Source organism: Lygodium microphyllum, chromosome 13 (assembly GCF_053477565.2).
Source record: "Lygodium microphyllum isolate KBCC chromosome 13, Lygodium_microphyllum_v1.1.10, whole genome shotgun sequence".
Taxonomy (NCBI): domain Eukaryota; kingdom Viridiplantae; phylum Streptophyta; class Polypodiopsida; order Schizaeales; family Lygodiaceae; genus Lygodium; species Lygodium microphyllum.
Genome location: NC_141147.1, coordinates 132,479,511 through 132,499,339, shown reverse-complemented (window position 1 = coordinate 132,499,339; position 19,829 = coordinate 132,479,511).

Below are 19,829 nucleotides of genomic sequence, written 5' to 3'. Positions count from 1 at the left end.
ATTAAACCCGTTTCCCCCAAATTTTGCTCCATAGAAGCTCTTGATCTGCAATCTTAAGCCATCCCGTGCTTAATCCTTGCAATTTGTTGAAGAATCCTTGCTGAAATGATTCCACGGGCCAAAAGGATGAAGAATCTTCAAGAAATTGTCAAGAAATGGAAGCTTGGGCTGAAGCTTTCATGGCTGCCCATGGACTGTTCACCTAGGGTTCAAGGGAGCTGAGAAATCTTTAAATGCTGCTGAGAATCTCAATGTGGCTGAAGATTTATGCCTGGAATGGATCAAGAAGAGTGCCAAGGCTGAGAGGAAGCAGGCTTGAAGCAGGGCAGGGCTGGAATCAGCCCGAAAATTGCGCCGCAATTTTCGGGGTTATTTCTGGCCTGTATGCTGCCCAATCTTGAGCAATCTTATGCTCAATCTGAAGCTCTTGAAGATAGGGACCTATTCCAGGTAGATTTTGGTCAAGAAGATCTAAGAAGAACGAGATATGAACAGATCTTGGGGCTGAACTTCCATGGAACCTGCAGGAATTTCCAAGAAAGAGGAAAGAGAAACCCCTCTTTTCAAAGTAACCACAGTTTGTTCTCAAACTAAGCCCGGTTAACCATCCTTTACCCTAGTTACCTTCAATTTTGCATAAAATTTGGTGACGTCCAACCATTTAAGCCCTTATCCGCCATATCTGACCTTGGATATCTCCAGATGTAGTCATTTGCTAACTGTAGTTGTCCTGCAGCACTCCACTAGTCACTGTCTTGTACCATTTTTGTCTGAAATTGGTTTTGAAATAGGAAAATAGGAGTGAAAATGGAAGAAAATAATGGATCAAAGACTGAAGCTCTGATACCACTTGTCAGAGAGAGAACTAGGGAGAGAGAAAGAGGAGAGAGAAAGACTGCAGAGGAGAGAGAAAGACTGCAGGAAGAGAGAAATAGAGTGATGAGGAGAGAGAAAGACTAGAATTGGAGAGAGAAAGACATGAAAGATGAAGAAGCCATGGAAGCTTGGAGCAAGAAGGGAGAGAAAGATTGTAAATGTATTGATATGTCAAAAAGATGTGTAAAATTACAACTTCTCTCCTTATATACCAGTGTCAATGTGACATGGCATATTAATAGCATTCTAAGTATTCCCATCTTCTTACACCCTTGAGCTCATCAAGCAAATCATCAATTTTGGATATGGGGTAGAGGCTTGGTTGCAATGTATTTGAGGTCTATGCATTAAAAAATATCGAACCCATGTCTGTGCATGTGAATTATTAATTTTTGAAAATCTAAAATGTGTGTTTTAAGTAAAAATTGATGTTTTTCTTGGTTTCGAGAAATCAAATCATGTTCATATGGGATAAAATTAAATGTGATGACGGATCAGAGTGGAAATTATTTTTTGGCTCAAAAAAATCCAAAAATATAACATTTTATATAAAGAGAATAAAGAAAAAAGTGAATCTAAAATGTGTGTTTTAAGTAAAAATTGATGTTTTTCTTGGTTTCGAGAAATCAAATCATGTTCATATGGGATAAAATTAAATGTGATGACGGATCAGAGTGGAAATTATTTTTTGGCTCAAAAAAATCAAAAAATATAACATTTTATATAAAGAGAATAAAGAAAAAAGTGGTTATGGGCAAAGAAAATAGAAAACAATAGGTTTTGCATCTGAAAATTTATGAAAAAATAGAGTTATATTTGTGCAAGTATAAAAAAGGTAAAGCATGAGATTTGATCTCAGTTTACCCCCATTTGTATGTTTAAATACGTGTTTATCACTTTTTATAATAAATAAATCCACATGAAAAACCCTTTTAACCTACCCACATCGAATGCAAAATCTTAAATGATAGGGGGAAGGGGAATGTGGGAGTTAAATCTCAATTTAATTCTAATTTTTATTCATATTATATTATATATGATTTGTTTGATTTAAGTCTTAAAAATAGTAGTAGCATGCCTTAGCAATGAAGAATGCACTAGAGTGAATCATGAAAGGGTTGTTTGTGCACATCTCAAAGTCATTCACTTTGTATATGTACTTTCATATGTATTATAAAGAGAACTATCTCCTAGATGCATAGCACTTGATTTCAAGAGATTGACCCATATTGAGTGTGAGGACCCCTAAGTTGTAGTTCTAGTTTTATCAATTCCTTTGGGATTTGATGTGATAGGTATTATATTATCTCCTTGAATGTTTCATCAAAAGAGAGAACTATGTTGCGTAATGTGCTTTCTAACCTTTGGAAAGGATGAATCTAAGTTCAAAATAGCTAAAACAAGTGGAAGAAGCAACTGCTGAAGACTGAAGAGAAGACTAAGTGATAGTGACAGTAGTGAGCTATGAAAAGACACTGTAGTGGCTCTGGTGACTCTTCATATCAGACATACCTCTTGGGAGGTGCATCCACTACCTAAGAAGGATTATTGAGAGTTATTATGAGAGTATTGTAGTGAGGAGATGATGTACTATTGAGAGAGAGAGAGAGAGAGAGAGAGAGAGAGAGAGCCAGCGATAGTCAATTCTATCAAAACAGTGTAACTGTATATGAGAGATTGAGAGAGAGAACTATCAAGACATTGAAGATGAATAATATGTGATTAATTTCCATTCAAAGATGGTGTATTCTTTTGTGTTCTTTGTTCTATTGAAGTATTTTATGAAGATGTTGAAGATTATGGTTGATTCTATCAAATCCGTGGGAGATATCTACTATGATGGTGCATGAAGATTTGTTGTTTTCTTTGTTTTGATGATCAAAATAATGAAATAAAAGCTTGTTGATGTTACAAGATAGATTTTTTTGCAATATAATTCCCTTTTCCTTGGTGTTCCTCTTGGGGCTCCATGTTTTTGGTGTGCAGTCGAGCAAGCATCAGAAGAGGCTGAAAATGAAGGAAATGGCATTGTCAAGAAGAGGAGAATTCAATGGAAGTTTGGAAAGTTCCTTCTTCCACTGAAGACTTGGAGATTCTCATTATCAAAGCTACTTTCCACAAAAAGTTCATCCCACAATAGCGGAAACATATCACCATCATGATGCATGCTCTATGTGGTGGACTGTTTCCTCTTTCTGTTAAAGCAGCAGAAACTTGCATCTTGGTGGCAAACTGTTTGGGAACAAACTGAAGAGCAGAAACAGAGAGAATGACCATCTATAGAAGATTTGGCATTCATTGAGAAGTTTCCCGACATCATCAAGTGGGAGATTGTGAAGAAGCTTCAAGAGTCTTGGTATGTGGAGGTTCACGAAGACAAGAAGGAAAAGAGTTGGAATTTGTTCGTGGATGCTCAATAGCAAGATACGTGGGATGCTTGGTGTACTAGAAATCTTCTATTTGTCCAATTAGCAACCCACTAGAAGTTGGTAGACAGAGTGTTTTTCACAACTTACACAGTTGAAACCCTCATAAGCTCGCATTATTATAATGACGCAACAACAATCCTAAGAAGAATGAGTTTTGATACTTTCAGAATAGAATATCTTTCCCTCTGTAGTGGTTTGAAAGCTGAATTCAAAGATGTTGAAAAGAAGGAAGTAGAAGAGATGTTGGCCAGAGAATCCCTTAGAGACTGAAGCCCCCTCTGACACTATCATGTTGAGTCCAGACCAACTGGTTGGAACCAACCCCCTGATGAATGACGCAATAAAGAGGCAAGCATTGGAACGAGTCCAGAGGTACGTGAGAAGAGAGAAGGCAAAAATCAAAGCTGAGAATGAGCTCGCAGCAAAAGCCTCCTTTGATGCCCTAAAAGCACTCTTTACAGAAGTCCCCATGGCAACTCACCCCTTCCTAGTCAGATCTCTCCTCAAAATATTGATGACAGGCCAGCAAATGTAGTCCCATTGCCAGTTTTTAAGGGAGAGTACAATGATGACCCTGATCTTCATGTAGCAGAGTTCATGGTAGCATGTGTGGCTAATAATGCCAGAACCCTTGAGCATTGGCTAGCAATATTCCCCGCCACTTTCAAGGGCATGGCGTTTCAGTGGTATGAGACACAAGCAGCAGGAACTTTTGGCACTTGGGACGCGATCTGAAGTTGGCCTTTCTCACTAAATTCAGGCATGAAGGTTTTGAAGAGCGGATGCGAGAGGAGTTCATGAACCTAAGTCAGTCCTCTAGAGAAAGAGTAGAAGCTTATGTCTCGCGAATGGAATCCATCTTGAAGAGATGGACAAACCATCATTTGGACGAAGGTATCCAGAAAGGAGTGTTCCTCAGAGGCCTACAACCAAAAGTTCGCAAGTTTGTGGAATTGAGAAGACTAGTCAATCTGCAAGCTGCAGTGGAAGGTGCAAGATTGTATGACGAAGTTGAAGCAAGGCTGTCAATGACTCCGGGAAGAGGAGTCTTACCTCCTCCCATGCCTGGAATGGTATACCCACCAAATGCAGTCCCAGGGATAGTTCCCTACCCCTTTCCCTAGATGCAAATGGTGATGTAGTATAATGCACCTAATCCACTATGGTCACCATAGACGGTAGTGCCTCAAATGATGGTTCAACCACAACAATAGTGGCCTCAAATAATTCCTCCAATGGCGACTCAACAATAGTGGAATCTTACCAACTGGAATCAACAACCCCAAGTCTCAACAGGAGCTCTGAATCAAAGCTAGAACAAAGGACCTTCTGGATAAACCCAACCAGTGTATGCAGTAATTACAGACACTTTCCAAGATCCCACTACAAGCACTTCACGAGGTGAAAATCTGAAGGACTACTTATCCAACTCAGTTGCAAGTATCAAGGAAAGAGCTTCTGGATGTGATTACAGAGCAGCTATAGACACTGAAGGTGAATACCGCCAATATATCCACTCCTACAAGAGCTGGAAGAGATGTGATGCGCTCTAATACATGGTGCAGAAAGTGTCATCAAGCAGGACATTTAGCCACTGAATGTACCTGAAAACCAACCATTCCTGGAGCCTTGTGTTCCTACTGTTTGGGGAAGAACCATACATGGACCAAAGCCTAGAGAATTTGAGCCTAATTTCGGTCTGAGGAGGTTTCCCTCTCAAAGTTACAGAGGATGACAGTCTAGCGGTGGTCAAAGATTAGAGGTGGAATGTTATAGGTGTGGAGAAAAGGGACATATCTCCCTGAATTGTCCAAATCCTAGACGATCTGTGGATTACAAGCCTTTATGCAGCCGATGCAAAGGAGAAGGCCACACTGCAAAGGACTGTCCAAGTCCATCCCCTGTAAAGGCCAATGGCACTGATAGCCAACAGAAGGTACAAGAGCCTGCCTCCAATTTGATAGAGTTGGAAGTTGCTGTTGTTACGCTCACCAAGAAGAAGGAACCAGTGGTTCAGAATGAAAATAACTCTCCTGCCAAGACTGTGAAGTTCAACCCACCAACTAAGGGCCAGAGCAGTACATAACAGAACAGTGCAATACAGAGCACTGTAGTGCCACAGAGAGTTACAGAGACAGTCCCAGAGACAAGACCAGAGGCCCAAGAGATAGATGATACAGAAGCACTTCTAGAAACAGAGGAAGTGCCGATGCTGTAATTATTAGAAGAAAAAGGAAAGATGAAAATGGATGTAGCTCCATTCCCCAGCAGGCTAGAGAAGCCTGTAGATCCTATCAAAGATTATGACTTGGTCAAAGACCTAGACACTTTTAAACCAAACTTAACATTCCAACAGTTGCTGATACTGTCTCCTAGTTGCCGAAAGAAATTCAAAATCATTTTGACAAGAAGATGTGGATTAAGGATCGCTCCTTCAACAGTGACCAAGACTAATAAGGCCCCAGAACCTGTAAAGGAAGTAGATGCGGCTAATGCCTTCCTAGATCCTGGAACCCCAGAGATTAGTGTATGGATAGAAGGATGCTTTATTTTAGATGCATTGATTGATGGAGGCTCATCAGTAAACATAATGAAGGATGTCACAATGAAGGACTTAGGGTTGCAAGGAATTCAACCTATATAGTGGCTTATCAAATTGGCAGACCAAAGCAAAGTCAAACCCTTGGGCATCCTCCCATACGTAAAAACAACCCTTGCAGGAAGAGACTATTGGCTGACATACCTGGTGGTCAAACCAAATTCTTATGGGACCTCATACCCTCTGCTATTGGGAAGACCTTGGCTTTTTGAAGCAAGAGCCAGGATGGATTGGTTCGAAGGAACTCTAACCCTAGGCAGAGGACCCAACAAAGTGGTGTTAAAGTTGTATGGATCACGAAAAGGCAATGGATTCACATCTATCAAAGTCATAACTGACTCCTCCAAAGAGGTAACAGATGGTACATCAGGAGATGAAGAGGCTGTTAAGCATATATTTCCTAAGAAAACAGAGGCACAGTCCCTAACAGTGGGCACTGTAAGCCAACTGCCAAGGGAAGCAAAATCCTTGTCCATGGGTGAATACCTCCTACCTCGACTAGAATTAACTTCTAAAATCACCTTTGACAGTGAAATAGAAGCAAGGATGTACTGTTCTCCCTATTACATGACAGTCGCAGAGATAAAGCAGAGACAGTACAGAGACAGTATACTTACAGAGCAGAGACAGTACAGAGGCAGAGCAAATACAGAGAGGATACAGAACAAAGATAGAGCAGATACATAGATAGCCACAGAGACAGTAACAGATATAGAGCCAGAGCCAGAGCCAGAAGCACAGTCAGAGGAAATGGCAGAAGCAGAAGCAGATGCAGAGGCAGAAGATCTGTTCTTCTCCTACAAAGCCTCTACAGAAGCAGAGACAGAGCCTAAAGAGGAAGAGGATGAAAATGATGAGGAAGAAAATGAAGCAGGTTATGAAAGTGCAGATGAAGAATTCCCTCTAATAGAGGATGATCTTGTTGATGTCCCTACAGAGGCCTCAGAGACCGAAGATCTCTAGGTGCTTGATGGAATGGCTATGGTTCCATTTTGGTTGATCAATGGACCACAAAGTATCATAATTTGTATAAGCAATGGATTAGTAGCATAAAAATTAAGTTCACTAGTGGCTCCTGTCACCCTGACTATTCAGTCCAAAGAAAAGATGATGATAATGCCCCCTGCCAACAGAAGCCAAAGTCCTCAGAGCCCCGGCCTCTAGCAGGTCCGTGCTATGTGACATTCCTGGATGCATCCTTGGAAGATGAATCCTTGAGTCCTGAAGAAATCACCACTCACACAGAAGCAAACAAAGCTCTGATACCCTTCTAGCAACCTAAACAGGCGAATGAGTCATCTATTCAGAAAGAGGACACTGGTTCTAGCCGAACATCAGACGAGGATACTACTCTCTTGAAAGAATCAGACCTTTATCCAGAAGCAATCCGTGGGACATTTATCCATGAAGTGGAAGGTGAAAGACAAGTAATGTTCTTGGATATTGACGATATTGAATGTCACCTGAAAGTGGGCCTCAATCTTTCAGAAGAAGAATTAGTGGTCTTGTGAGACTTACTAAAGGAGAACTTAGATGTGTTTGCTTGGTCATATAAAGACCTAAAGGGGATTGATCTCACAGTATGCCAACATCATATTGACCTAGATCCTAATGCCAAACCTGTAAGGCAAAGACAAAGGTGTATGAATCCTAATTACTCTGCTCTGGTGAAGGCCGAATTATTGAAACTTCTTGAAGCAGAGTTCATTTATCCCGTGGCTAACAGTGAATGGGTTTCGCCCATTGTGGTAGTACCCAAGAAGAATGGGAAACTTCGAATATGTGTCGAATTTTGAAAGCTCAATTCGAAGACGAAGAAGGACAATTTTCCTATCCCTTTTACAGACCAACTGTTGGACATAGTGGCATGCCATGAGCTTTATTCCCTCTTAGATGGATTCAGTGGATATAACCAAGTCCAAATAGCAGAAGAGGACTAATCTAAAACAACCTTCACCATAGAATGGGGGGCTTGTACCTATAGAGTGATGCCATTTGGGCTCTGTAATGATCCTGCCACCTTCAAATGAGTAATGATGGTGGCCTTCCAGAATCATCTGCATGATTTCATTGAGGTGTATCTTGATGACTTCTGTGTCTATAGTTTGATCTGTGAGCACTGGGGACACCTAGAGCAATGTTTTGACAGATGCCGTGAGTATGGGATTTCTCTCAACCCCGACAAATGTGTCTTTGGCATCTCCTCAAGAGTTCTTCTGCGTCATATTATCTCTACACAAGGGATTGCAACAGACCCGACAAAGATTGAGAAGATTCCCACCTTAACAGCACCAACAAACCTCAAGTAATTGAGAGGATTTCTTGGATATGTGGGCTATTACAGAATATTTATTGCACATTTTGCAACCAAGGCAGCCCCTCTGCATAAGCTCCTAAGGAAAGAAGTTGACTTCCTTTGGACTGAGGACTATGAAGAAGCCTTTAACACCCTAAAATGGTGCCTTATCCAAGCACCTATTTTGCAACCTCCTGACTGGACGAAGGAGTTCCATGTGCACACAGATGCATCAGTTGAAGGGCTAGGTGCTGTCCTATGTCAAAGGGCCCCTCTAAATTAGATCAAATCATTTATTATGCAAGCTGAAAGGTCACTGATAGGGAACGAAACTATACAGTGAAAGAGCTTGAGTGCTTGGCAATGGTATTTGCATTGGAGAAGTTTCGACACTATTTATTGTCAATGCATTTCAAGTTCTATGTGGATCATGAAGCCCTATCCTTTCTGATGAACAAAACAAATGTTAAAGGACGACTAATGAGATGGTTGCTACTGTTCCAGGAGTTTGATTTTGAAGTGGTCACCAAGCCTGGCCATTCCCATGTCCTAGTTGATCATCTATCACGGATTCCCCTAATAGAAGAAGAGGAATAGGATGATCCAGACCTTCCTGATGCTTCCTTATTTTTAGTTGAAACAGTTACTCCCTGGTATGCAGATATAGCCAACCTCTTGGCAACTCAACAGCATCCTCCTGGCATCTCACACTGTGAGAAGAAGAAGCTTCTGCTAGAATCAGCCCCCTACACTTTGTTAGGTGGTGCACTGTATAAAAGAGGCAAAGATAAAGTGCTGCAAAGATGTGTTGCAGGGGATGAAATCGGCATAGTATTGAAAGCATGCAATGACGAACCATGTGGTGGACACTTTGCAAGAGAAGCGACAGCCAGGAAGGCTCTGTTAGTAGGATACTAGTGGCCGACCCTCCACAAGGATGCATATGATTACTATAAAAGATGTGATGCTTGTCAGCGAATGGGAAAACCCACCAAAATAAGTGCCATGCCACTGCAACCCATTCTTCCCCTAAAGTTGTTCGAGAAGTGGGGGATTGATTTTGTGGGTCTCATTGATCCACCCACCAGACGGAAGCAAAACAGAAGCATCTTAGTATGTACGGATTATGTCACAAAGTGGTGTGAAGCTAAAGCCCTGAAGTGAAACAATGGTAACAGTGTAGCCCTGTTCATGTACGAGAATATTATCACCCATTTTGGTAGTCCCCTTGAGCTAGTAACTGACAGAGGTACTCATTTCCTTAACAAAATTATGGAGGAGTTGACGGAACTGTATAAGATCTGCCATCGCAAGTCCATTCCTTATTACCCCAGAGCCAACGGCCAAGTTGAAGTCACCAATCCCATCCTTTCCTGGAATCTGACAAAAACGATTGCCGCACATTGTCGTGACTGGGGCCTCTGGGCATACAGAACCTCCCATAAGGCAGCTACAAGACAGACCCCTTTCCAACTAGTATATGGTACAGAAGCCGTTTTCCCTGTTGAACTGGAATTTTCCTCTTTGCAAGTGGCAGTTAAAGAAAGCTTGGGAGATAGTGAGTCACTGCAATACCATCTCCTGCATTTGGAATGCTTGGATGAGATACGGCGGATGGCCCTACAGTGCATGGAAACCACTCAAGCACGACGCAAGGCCTATCATGACAGGTTCATCAAGCACAAGGAGTTCAAAGAAGGTGATCTTGTCCTAGCCTATGATTCAAGATTCGGCAAGTTTCCTGGCAAGCTTCAATAACGGTGGATGGGCCCGTATAAGGTACTCGCTGTCAATCCTAACGGCTCTATTCAGGTATAGACCGTTGATGCCTCTAATGATCCTTTCCTCATCAATGGCTATCGCGTGAAGATGTACTTCCCTCCCTGGGGATCTTGACAATCACAGTCGACTTACCCTTTCCCTTTTGGGCATCGCACTGTCCTTCTCATCGTGCTTCTGATAGCCCTTATGATTCTCCTCATGAGGTTGTCTCGTTCTCCTACCCCCTTGCAGAAACATCTCAATCCGACCTTGTTCTCTTCTTGTCTGATCCAATAACGGTGGCGAGGTTGGTCCTGACACATGGTATTTCTACCATTCTCTTTCTTAATGAAAAAAAAAAGGAAAAAAAGGAAAAATAAAAGAAAAGAAAAAAACAACAAAAACAAACAAACTGTTATGGGAGAAAGGGAAGAAATTCCCTATCATAACAGGCCTCGTTCCAAGAAAAGGTGGAAACACCCTTGGGCGGGAAGCTGGCTGTGGAAAAGGTGGTAACACCCCGCAGTTCAGGATAGCCAATTCACTAGTAGAACCTCTTCAGTAAGTAACTTAAAGCCACCTCCCTTGGTGCACTGTCTTTGCAATATTAGTCAGTCTGTCCTTCTTCACAGACGACTCTTCTTACAAATCATTGAAGTATGAGATTGGTAGGCTGCCTCCCTGGATATGCCTATGTCTTCAAGATCCTGATAATAATAACAGCCGACATGATTTTCATCACCAACCCCTTGAGTAATGCGAGCTTTCATCCCAACAGGATGGGGACGTGAGTATGGGCTGCCCTCTGTATCTTTCAACAGAGCATGAGACAGAGGGTGGGGTGAGGGACCAGTTTTTCCCTTCAAATCAAATGAGAGGTGAGATGTGTGAATGGAGTGTTGCATGCACAGGATGGGCCTCTCAATGCACAATGCATGATCTGCTCCTGTGCACTGCACTATAAGGCTCCCTGGCCTTCTTTCTTGCACTGTATGCTGGCACAGGGCGGGATGCACAGTTGCACCATCAAATGTGCACAAGGCATACAACCTTTGCACAAGTGATAGTGAGGATTACATCAATGGATTTCAGGAAAGGGCTGCCCTCTGTATCTTTCAACAAAGCGCGAGACAGTGGGTGGGCTGAGTGTGACTGGTGTTTCTTCAATCAATTATTGAGAGGTGAGGATTTAGGGACATTGTGACCCTTGGAGTCAGGTACGTTCCCATTTCACTATGCACCCACGGGCTAGGTCTCTGCCATCAACACAGGACACGTCATTCTGTTCTATACACTGCACTACAAGGCTTCCTGGCCTTCCTCCTTGCACCTATGCCAGATGGGCGGGTTGTACTAATGCACCATCAATTGTAAACTGGGTGTGAGCTATGGGTTTCATCATTATTTCCTCGAGTGACGTTAGTCATAGGGCGAGTGACTGCTCTTTCAATCCATTTGAGTGATCGTGAGTTGAGTGCAATATCCCTTGCCATCGATAAATTTTCCCATGATTCCTTCAACCAGCCACCTCCCTGGGTGTTGTCGCATGGTCCCTGCCACAAAGGACGTTGGACGAGTGTTGTAAAGATACCTTGTTACCTCCTGAGCTGACGACGACACCAGATGCAACCTCGATAGTCGACATTCCTCCTCTGCAATATGGGCCAAGTTTTTCTAACCCTACACCTTCTGCTTCTCAGTGATAGTTCTGTCTTAAGTGTGGGGACGTCGTGATTGGTATGATGTGACATACCAGGTCCTTGATGTTTGGTTTTCCCTTCCTGCTAAGCTTTTAAGTGTGGGGACGCGTCCCTAAGCGTCTATGTTGCATACCCCCATGCATATACGCTGTATGATCATGCATCTATGCCATGACTTCATTTTATCCTGATGGGGTCCCTTCCCCACCCTTCCGCTCTATTTTACTCGTCCTCAGAGCTATTCCTTGACCGTTTGCCATTATCCTTTGTTTTGCGACTTTTTCATGTGAATGTATCCTATGTTCATCGGAATCCCAATCCAACCTTGTAGCCATGTTCATCCCTTTGAATTGCCTATTCTTTCTTTTTACTGACCCTTGTTTCGACAGACGGTTCTCAAGTTATTAATTTTTGAAGCAATTCTCGTAAAATGGATGGTTTCCCATGTGAACGTGTCTTTATTGCTTCGGAATCCTAGTCTGATGTACCAGCCCTGTCCTACCCATTCCTTCTGACATTTTTTCTTTTTATTTGGTGTCATTCCGATGCACAGTTGATCCGTTATTAATTTTTGTGGGTTTTCGAGCCTTTTTCGTGCTATTTTTCACATTATTCCATGTGAACCTGCCCTATTTTCACTAGAATTCCATTTTAACTTGACAGCCATGTCCTGCCAACCTTTCCCCCACTTTTTTCTTTTTCCTCCCCCTCTTCCAACTGCCAAAATTTAAGTTATTTATTTTTTCGAGTATTTTTGGGTGTGTTTTTTCCACGTGAACCCCCCTTAATTTCCCCCAAACTGAGTTTTGATACACTAGCCTTGTGAATCCCTTTCTTCTAGATATTTTTTCTTTTTACTGCCAACTATTCCGACGCACGATTTTTCCCGTATTAATTTTTGAGTCCCTTTTTGGGCCCCCATGTGAACACCCTGATTTTGCCCCGGACCCGATGTTGCATGTTTCCAACATTTTCCCCTCATCTCCTAGCATATTTTTTCTTTTTACAGATTTTTGATCTGACAAACGGTTTGGATTTTATTATTTTTTCTTCCTTTTTTCCATGTGATCGCGTTTCTCGTGTCGCGCGTAAATGCGCTTGTTTTTTGTTTTACGTGCCTCGGGACACCCTGTGACGTCCGTGGCTTGCGCGTCACTGTCCTTGCCCGTTTGACCCCGTCACTGCAAATTTTTTTTACCCCTGCCCGCATATGCACGCGAGCCGGGGGTGTGTTTCTTACCCCTCTATTTTCAACTTGTTATTTTATTTCTCTATTTTCCCTCAACAAAAAACAAAAATAAAAAACACCAACAACCACAGCCAACCAAAAAAAACAAAAAAAAACAAGAAAAAAAAAACAAAAACACCACACAACCTAATCCATAATCCTAATCATACTTAACTCCAAACCAATATATATATATCTATATCTATATATGTAATTTAATTTTAAAAAACAAAAGAATAAACAAAGAATAAGAAAGGAAAAAAAACAACAAGAGAAAAAGAAAAAAAAGAAAGAAAAACAAAAAGAGAAAAAAAAGAAGAAAAAAGAAAGAAAAAAAACAAAGAAAAAGAAAGAGCAAGAAAAAAAAGAGAGAGAAAGAGAAGGAAAAAAAAAACAAAGAAAACAACAAAGAAGAAGAAGAAGAAAAAAAAACCCTTACCTGTTGGTCGTTGCGTCGCGTCCCTCCCTCCCTACTCCCTCCTCTCTCCCCCTTCCTTCCTCTCTCCCCCTTCCTCCCCTCCTTCCCCTTCCTCTTCTCTTCTCTCCTCATCTTCTTCTCCTCCTGCTCCTTCTTCTCCCCCCCCCCCCCCCCCCCGCCCCCTTTGGCCCTGTAAGTACCGCTCGGCCGCCCTCCAATGCCACTCGTGGAAGCCCTCCCCATGACGCTGCCCTTTGGGCGACGCCCCGCCACGCGTTGCTTGTGGAAGCCATCCTCGTGAGGCCGCCCTCTACGCTCAGCTGCCTGTCGTCTGCTGCCCTGTAGCGCCACCGCCACCCTGCGCCTTCACCTCCACCTTCTCGACCACCTCCTCCCTGCTCCTCCTCCCCCTCTTCCTCCTCCTTCCCCACCACCACTTCTTTTCTCTCCCTCCTCCCTACTCCTCCACCTTCTCCACCACCTCCTCCCCCTCTTTCTCCTCCTCCCCCACCACCACTTCTTCCCTCTCCCTTCTCCCTGCTCCTCCACCTCATTCCTCCTCCTCCCCCACCACCACTTCTTCCTCCTCCTCCTTCCCCACCACTGCTTCTTCCCTCTCCCTCCTCCCTGCTCCTCCACCTTCTCCACCACCTCCTCCCCCTCCCCCTCTTCCTCCTCCTCCCCCACCCCCACCCCCACTTCCTCCTTCCACCTCCTCCTCCTCCATCTCCCCCTCCACCACCTTGCTCTATTAGCCCCCGTTCCTGCCCTTTCTCTTTCGTTCTTTTTCTTGCTGAGTACGGGTGTGCTAGCAGGTGTTCACGCGCGAGGACGCGCTTCTGACTTGTCCGTGCGGTGGAGTATTGCAGACCCGCCGTTCACACGCAGTCATTCTTCGTTGTTCACACGCAGCCCGGGTACCGCCTTGTATTTTTCAACCCGCAAATATATAAAAATACATAAAAATAAATAGATAAAACATAAAAATTCCAAAAATTCATTTAAAATAAAAAAAACGTTTAAAAAAATTTTTTTAACCAATATTTTTGAAATTATTTGGAATATTTTTAAAGTGAAAATTCAAACAAATAAATTGTAGAAAATTTAAAATCTGAAAATTACATCAAAATTACATGAAAAACGAGTAAATTGCATTAAAAATTAGTAAAAAATCAGAAATAAATTCAAAAAAATATCTAAAAATTCCATAAATCCCCTACCTCTTTTTTCACTAAATTATCAATTAAAAATATTTCTTTTAAAGGCAAAAATATTATTTGAAGCAAAAAATCCTAATTTTAATACTACACATCAGTAAAATTCATTTTAAATCCTAAAAATCAGCTGAAAATCATGGCCGAATTAACATACATTGCTGACACTTGCTAAATGACTGAAAATTCATTCTTACACTTCATAACATATCCATGTGTTGTATATCCTGATTTAATTCTTTAAAAAAAAATAAAACACAACAGAAAAAATAAAAATAATAAAACAAATTAAGCAAACCAAATAATATACATAAAACATACACACCTTTTAAAAAAACAAAATACAAAACAAAAATAAAAACAAAATAAAGTCCACAACACTAAGGTGCTTTATTTTTTTCAATTAGTGGTCTTTGTTTTTGTTTGATTGGATTCATTACTTTTGGGGGACTACTCCATATGCCTTCAATTCATTGCATACATACCCCTACCAGGTATTTATTTTGTGAGCTTTATTTATATTCATTACCCCCTTAACCACAATTAATTGCTAAAATGAACCATATTCACCCACCTTTTTCACGCGCATTCGCGCTAAACACACAATTTAATAATTTAAAAATCAACCATCCATTCACTTTGCACGTGCTACGTGTGCTTAAGAGGCACCTTAATTGTTAATAAAAATGAACCAGTCGTCACAAAAAAGCAAGTGCTGGCAAAAAAGCGCTCCACATCACTATTAATTTTTAATTAAGGAATTTGCATTTAGAGACCGCAGTCTAGGAATCGTAGTCCGGGTTTCAATAAAGCATCGTTTCACCCTAATAAATTGTAATTAAACTTTTAAGAAGGAACCGCCATTTTCTTATTAAGATTTATAACCTAATAAAATGTCACCCATTGTTAATAATTTCTTAAAATGAACCCTTAATTCAAATAATTCCCCCTCACTGCACTTTTCCCCCCCTTTTTAATCAACACGCTTCATGGAATGGGCGTGGAAAAGCCTTTTAGTTGACACTGATGGTCAAGGTTATGGTTAGGTCCTGATTTAGATTTCTATGGTTTATCTATGTGTTACGATTACGGGCACGGTTTGTAGTTTTCTTTCTTTCTTGCCTGATATGGGGATTTGGGTGTCTGTTTGTTGCATCGCATGAAGTTTTCGGTCATATATGTGTAGAGGTCATGCCGAATTTTTTTCTAGGATGTGTATTATTTGGGGTGGTAAATGGGTTAGTTACATCTATGTATGTGTGTCCTTCTTTTGATTTCTTTTTTATAGCCCTTTGGTTGTTTTGCAGGAATTCTTTGTGATTGGCTCTGTTATGGTGTATGTGTGTTTTCCATCTGAATGGCACCTCACGCTTCTCCTCCTATCCAGTATGTCCCGCTGGTCAGTAGAGATTATTCTTCCCTACTGGCTTTTGAGCCTATAGCGAAAGCAGGACTTGCGACTTTCATGGTTGCTTCATTCCCCTTGATTCTAGATGATCCATCCTTGTGTGATGAGTTCCTTGCATCATAAAGCAAGAAGTCAAGCCTCGTTCATGGTGCTTTCATGACATTGACACCCCGAGGGTTAGGGAAGGCTTTGTCTCTTCCCTACAAAGGAGAGCCCTTTGTTACAGCTAGACAATTATTCTCCAATGATGAGATTTTCAAGCTGTTACAAAAGCAGACCAAGGAAATTCTGGATGTCAAGAAAGTGATCAATACTTTAGGAGTCTCTTTTTCCATGATCACTGATCCTCTGTGGAAGTTGGTCTACGAGTTCCTCCAAGACAGGTTGGAGTGGGGCTTGGTCTCCTAAGTTACTGACACAAGTGGTCCGTATGGTGTTTGAAGATTCTGTGATGACCGATACCATGTTGTTGTCATACATGTATCTACGAGGTAATTTGTTGATTCCAGATAAAGTAGATATGTCCTGGTATGTGGGGGACGTGGTTTTGCAAGCTATTTTGTATATCAACTATTTGGAGTTGCAGATAGATGACATGTTCCAGTGTTACTTCTCAAAAGTGGCTACTTGCCCTGATAATTCCTGGCACTCAATTGTCATCTATCCAGTGTTACTCCTCGAAAGTGGCTACTTGCCTTGATAATTCCTGGCACTCAATGATTGATTCTGTGGTCCTGAATCAATGTTAGAACACAACTTCTACCTATGTATAGAGCACTAACCAACTAAGGGTGGATCTCTTAGCTCACCTTTCCAAAAACCATCCATTTGATTCAACCTTGTAGTACTAACAAATGGCTCATCGCTATGATACCTATCTTTCCCTTTATCAAACCAATTCAACAGCAATCTTACCTCTTCTTTTCCAACCTCAATCTTTTCCTCAAGTTTCTATATTTACACATTGTTCTTTTATTGAAGATAGAGTATTTTCCCCTTCTCCACCATGCCCTTCACCATCCATCCATATACCTTCTACTTTTCCTATTTATCAATTAATACCCTTTCTAACTAATTCCCTTAAGTTTTCAGCCACTCCTTTAACTTATTCCTCCTTTTATGATTTTTCCTACACATCTTTTCATCCACTTTTACTTATTCAACTTCCATCTCCTACCGCTTCTATCTCTCAACCCCCTCAGTTGGTTAGTGAATATGAAGGGTTTGATCAGCAGATTCCCAGAAGAAGAGGATGGAGCTCGACTGATTCTCTTATAGGACCTTAGATAAACTGGCTACTAATTCTAGGAGATTGGACAACTGCCAGTCAAGCATACCAGAACTACCTTCATTTTGCTCACCAATATTCACAATCTCTAGATCCTTCTGTGAGATTGACAACTCATTTTGCTTGGTATCTAGCATACATGCATAGGCATTCCCATAATGATCAAAAGGTCATTCCAAAGCTTTGTATGAATGTCAATGTGAACATTGACTCCCACCAGTTGGATGTCCTGTATTTTCATGCCCTATGTCTACCTAGCATATACTTTGTTTTGTTAGAAAGGATGTGCTGTCTCAAAATCCTCCAAAGACATTTTAGATGAATCCTTCTCCATGGATCGCTTTCGAAACCACCAAGCCTTCAAAAGGGATCATCTTCATTGATGCCTTTGCAATGTATCTTTGATGATTCTTAATGATATATATCTCTCTTTTTGGAGGTGTCATTCAAATGGTTGTGTTAGTGTTTGTGTGTGTGTTGTAATAATTGTATGTGATGAGTTCGTGCTGATTGAGAATAATTTGTTCGAGAGCTCTTTTCAAATGATTGATGGTGGATGGAAAGCCTATGGTGGAGCGCTGAAGAGAACCTCTCATATCCTTTACAAATTTGTTATGACTTTTTAAATGATTAATCAGATGAGTTAACGAATAACAAAAGTTTCACTTTAGTAGTTTTTTTCTAAAGATACAGGTAATAAGTTGGGGTCGTGGTTTACCAAGATTATTGAAGATCCAACGGAAGATAAAATTGAGCTCTTTAGTGAACTTATATTCTTCTTTTCCTTAGGTTGCGAGGACGCTTCCTTTCTAAGTGTGGGGATATGTTGAGAGTGGAAAAAGATTGAATTTTTGACTGGTTTTTGTCGTTTTTGAGGTCTGAATGATTGATTTTTGATGGATTTAGAGTGATATATGGTTGTTAATGAAAGTATTTGAGAGTGTTTTGGATGATATTGATTATGTTTTGGAAGTTCATGATGATTTTTAGTGGAGATATTAAGCTTTGTAATGTTCTGATAGGTTCTATTGAGCTTCTGATTGGTTCTGTATACCTTCTATATAGCTTCTATTTTGTTCTGATTTTCTTCTGTATGAAGCATGGATTGATGATTGATGAAGATTGAGATCTTTTGGAAGCTTATTGAATATTTTTTGATAGTATAGAATGGTTTGAGTATGAGTTATGAGGTTTTGATGACCTTCTGTAGACCTTCTGTAGAGCCTCTGTAATTGCTCTATCTCTGTACTGTAACTATACTGTAGTTGCTCTGGTGTTGTACTGTAACTGTTCTATAGACCTTCTGTAGGTGTTATGTAGAATGTATGTGTGACTTTGGGAAAGTTTTCTAACCTTTGGAAAGGATGAATCTAAGTTCAAAAGAGCTAAAACAAGTGGAAGAAGCAGCTGCTAAAGACTGAAGAGAAGACTAAGTGACAGTGACAGTAGTGAGCTGTGAAAAGACACTGTAGTGGCTCTGGTGACTCTTCATATCAAACATACCTCTTGGGAGGTGCATCCACGACCTAAGAAGGATTATTGAGAGTTATTATGAGAGTATTTTAGTGAGGAGATGATGTACTATTGAGAGAGAGAGAGAGAGAGAGAGAGAGAGAGAGAGAGAGAGAGAGAGAGAGAGAGAGAGAGAGAGCCAGAGATAGTCAATTCTATCAAAACAATGTAATTGTATATGAGAGATTGAGAGAGAACTATGAAGACATTGAAGATGAATAATATATGATTGATTTCCATTCAAAGATGGTGTATTCTTTTGTGTTCTTTGTTCTATTGAAGTATTTTATGAAGACGTTGAAAATTATGGTTGATTCTATCAAATCCGTGGGAGATATCTACTATGATGCTGCGTGAAGATTTGATGTTTTCTTTGTTTTGATGATCAAAAGAATGAAATAAAAGCTTGCTGATGCTACAAGATAGATTTTCTTGCAAGAGGATTCCCTTTTCCTTGATGTTCCTCTTGGGGCTCCACTATGCTTGCCAAACTTAAGCTTACAGGTGAAGCGAGACTTTGGTGGAAACAATGGTGTAGAGACCAAGCAATCTCGGAGGTGACCGTCACCTAGAATTAGCTTAAGGAAGCTATATGAGGGAGGTATCTGCCATCTACCTACCACACACAAAAGATGAATGAATTCTACGACTTGAAGAAGTTAGGATTATCCGTTGAAGCATATTATTCAAAGTTTGTTTCACTTCTAAAGTATGCACCCCCAATGGATATGACACAACATGTATCATACGTCACATCGGTAAAAGATGTTCCAATCGCCAATGTTTCCACTGCAATGAACTAGGACACATCCAAACAGATTGTCCTGAGTTAGATCCTGAGAATCAGGAACGTGCGGTCAAACAAAGCCGTCTAAACTATACTTTTGGCTCATATTATGAACCACATGATGATGAAGGCTTGGAGCCTGTTGTAACCTTTGAGGATGACTAGATGACCTAGGAAGATCCTCTCGAAATAATAATTCATATACTTGGAATGAATCCTATTGACCCTATGAGTTATGGCAAGTTGTTATTTTAAGATGAGAATTTAAGTAATCAGAGTTGCGCAGTGAAAACATAATGGGCCCTAACCCATA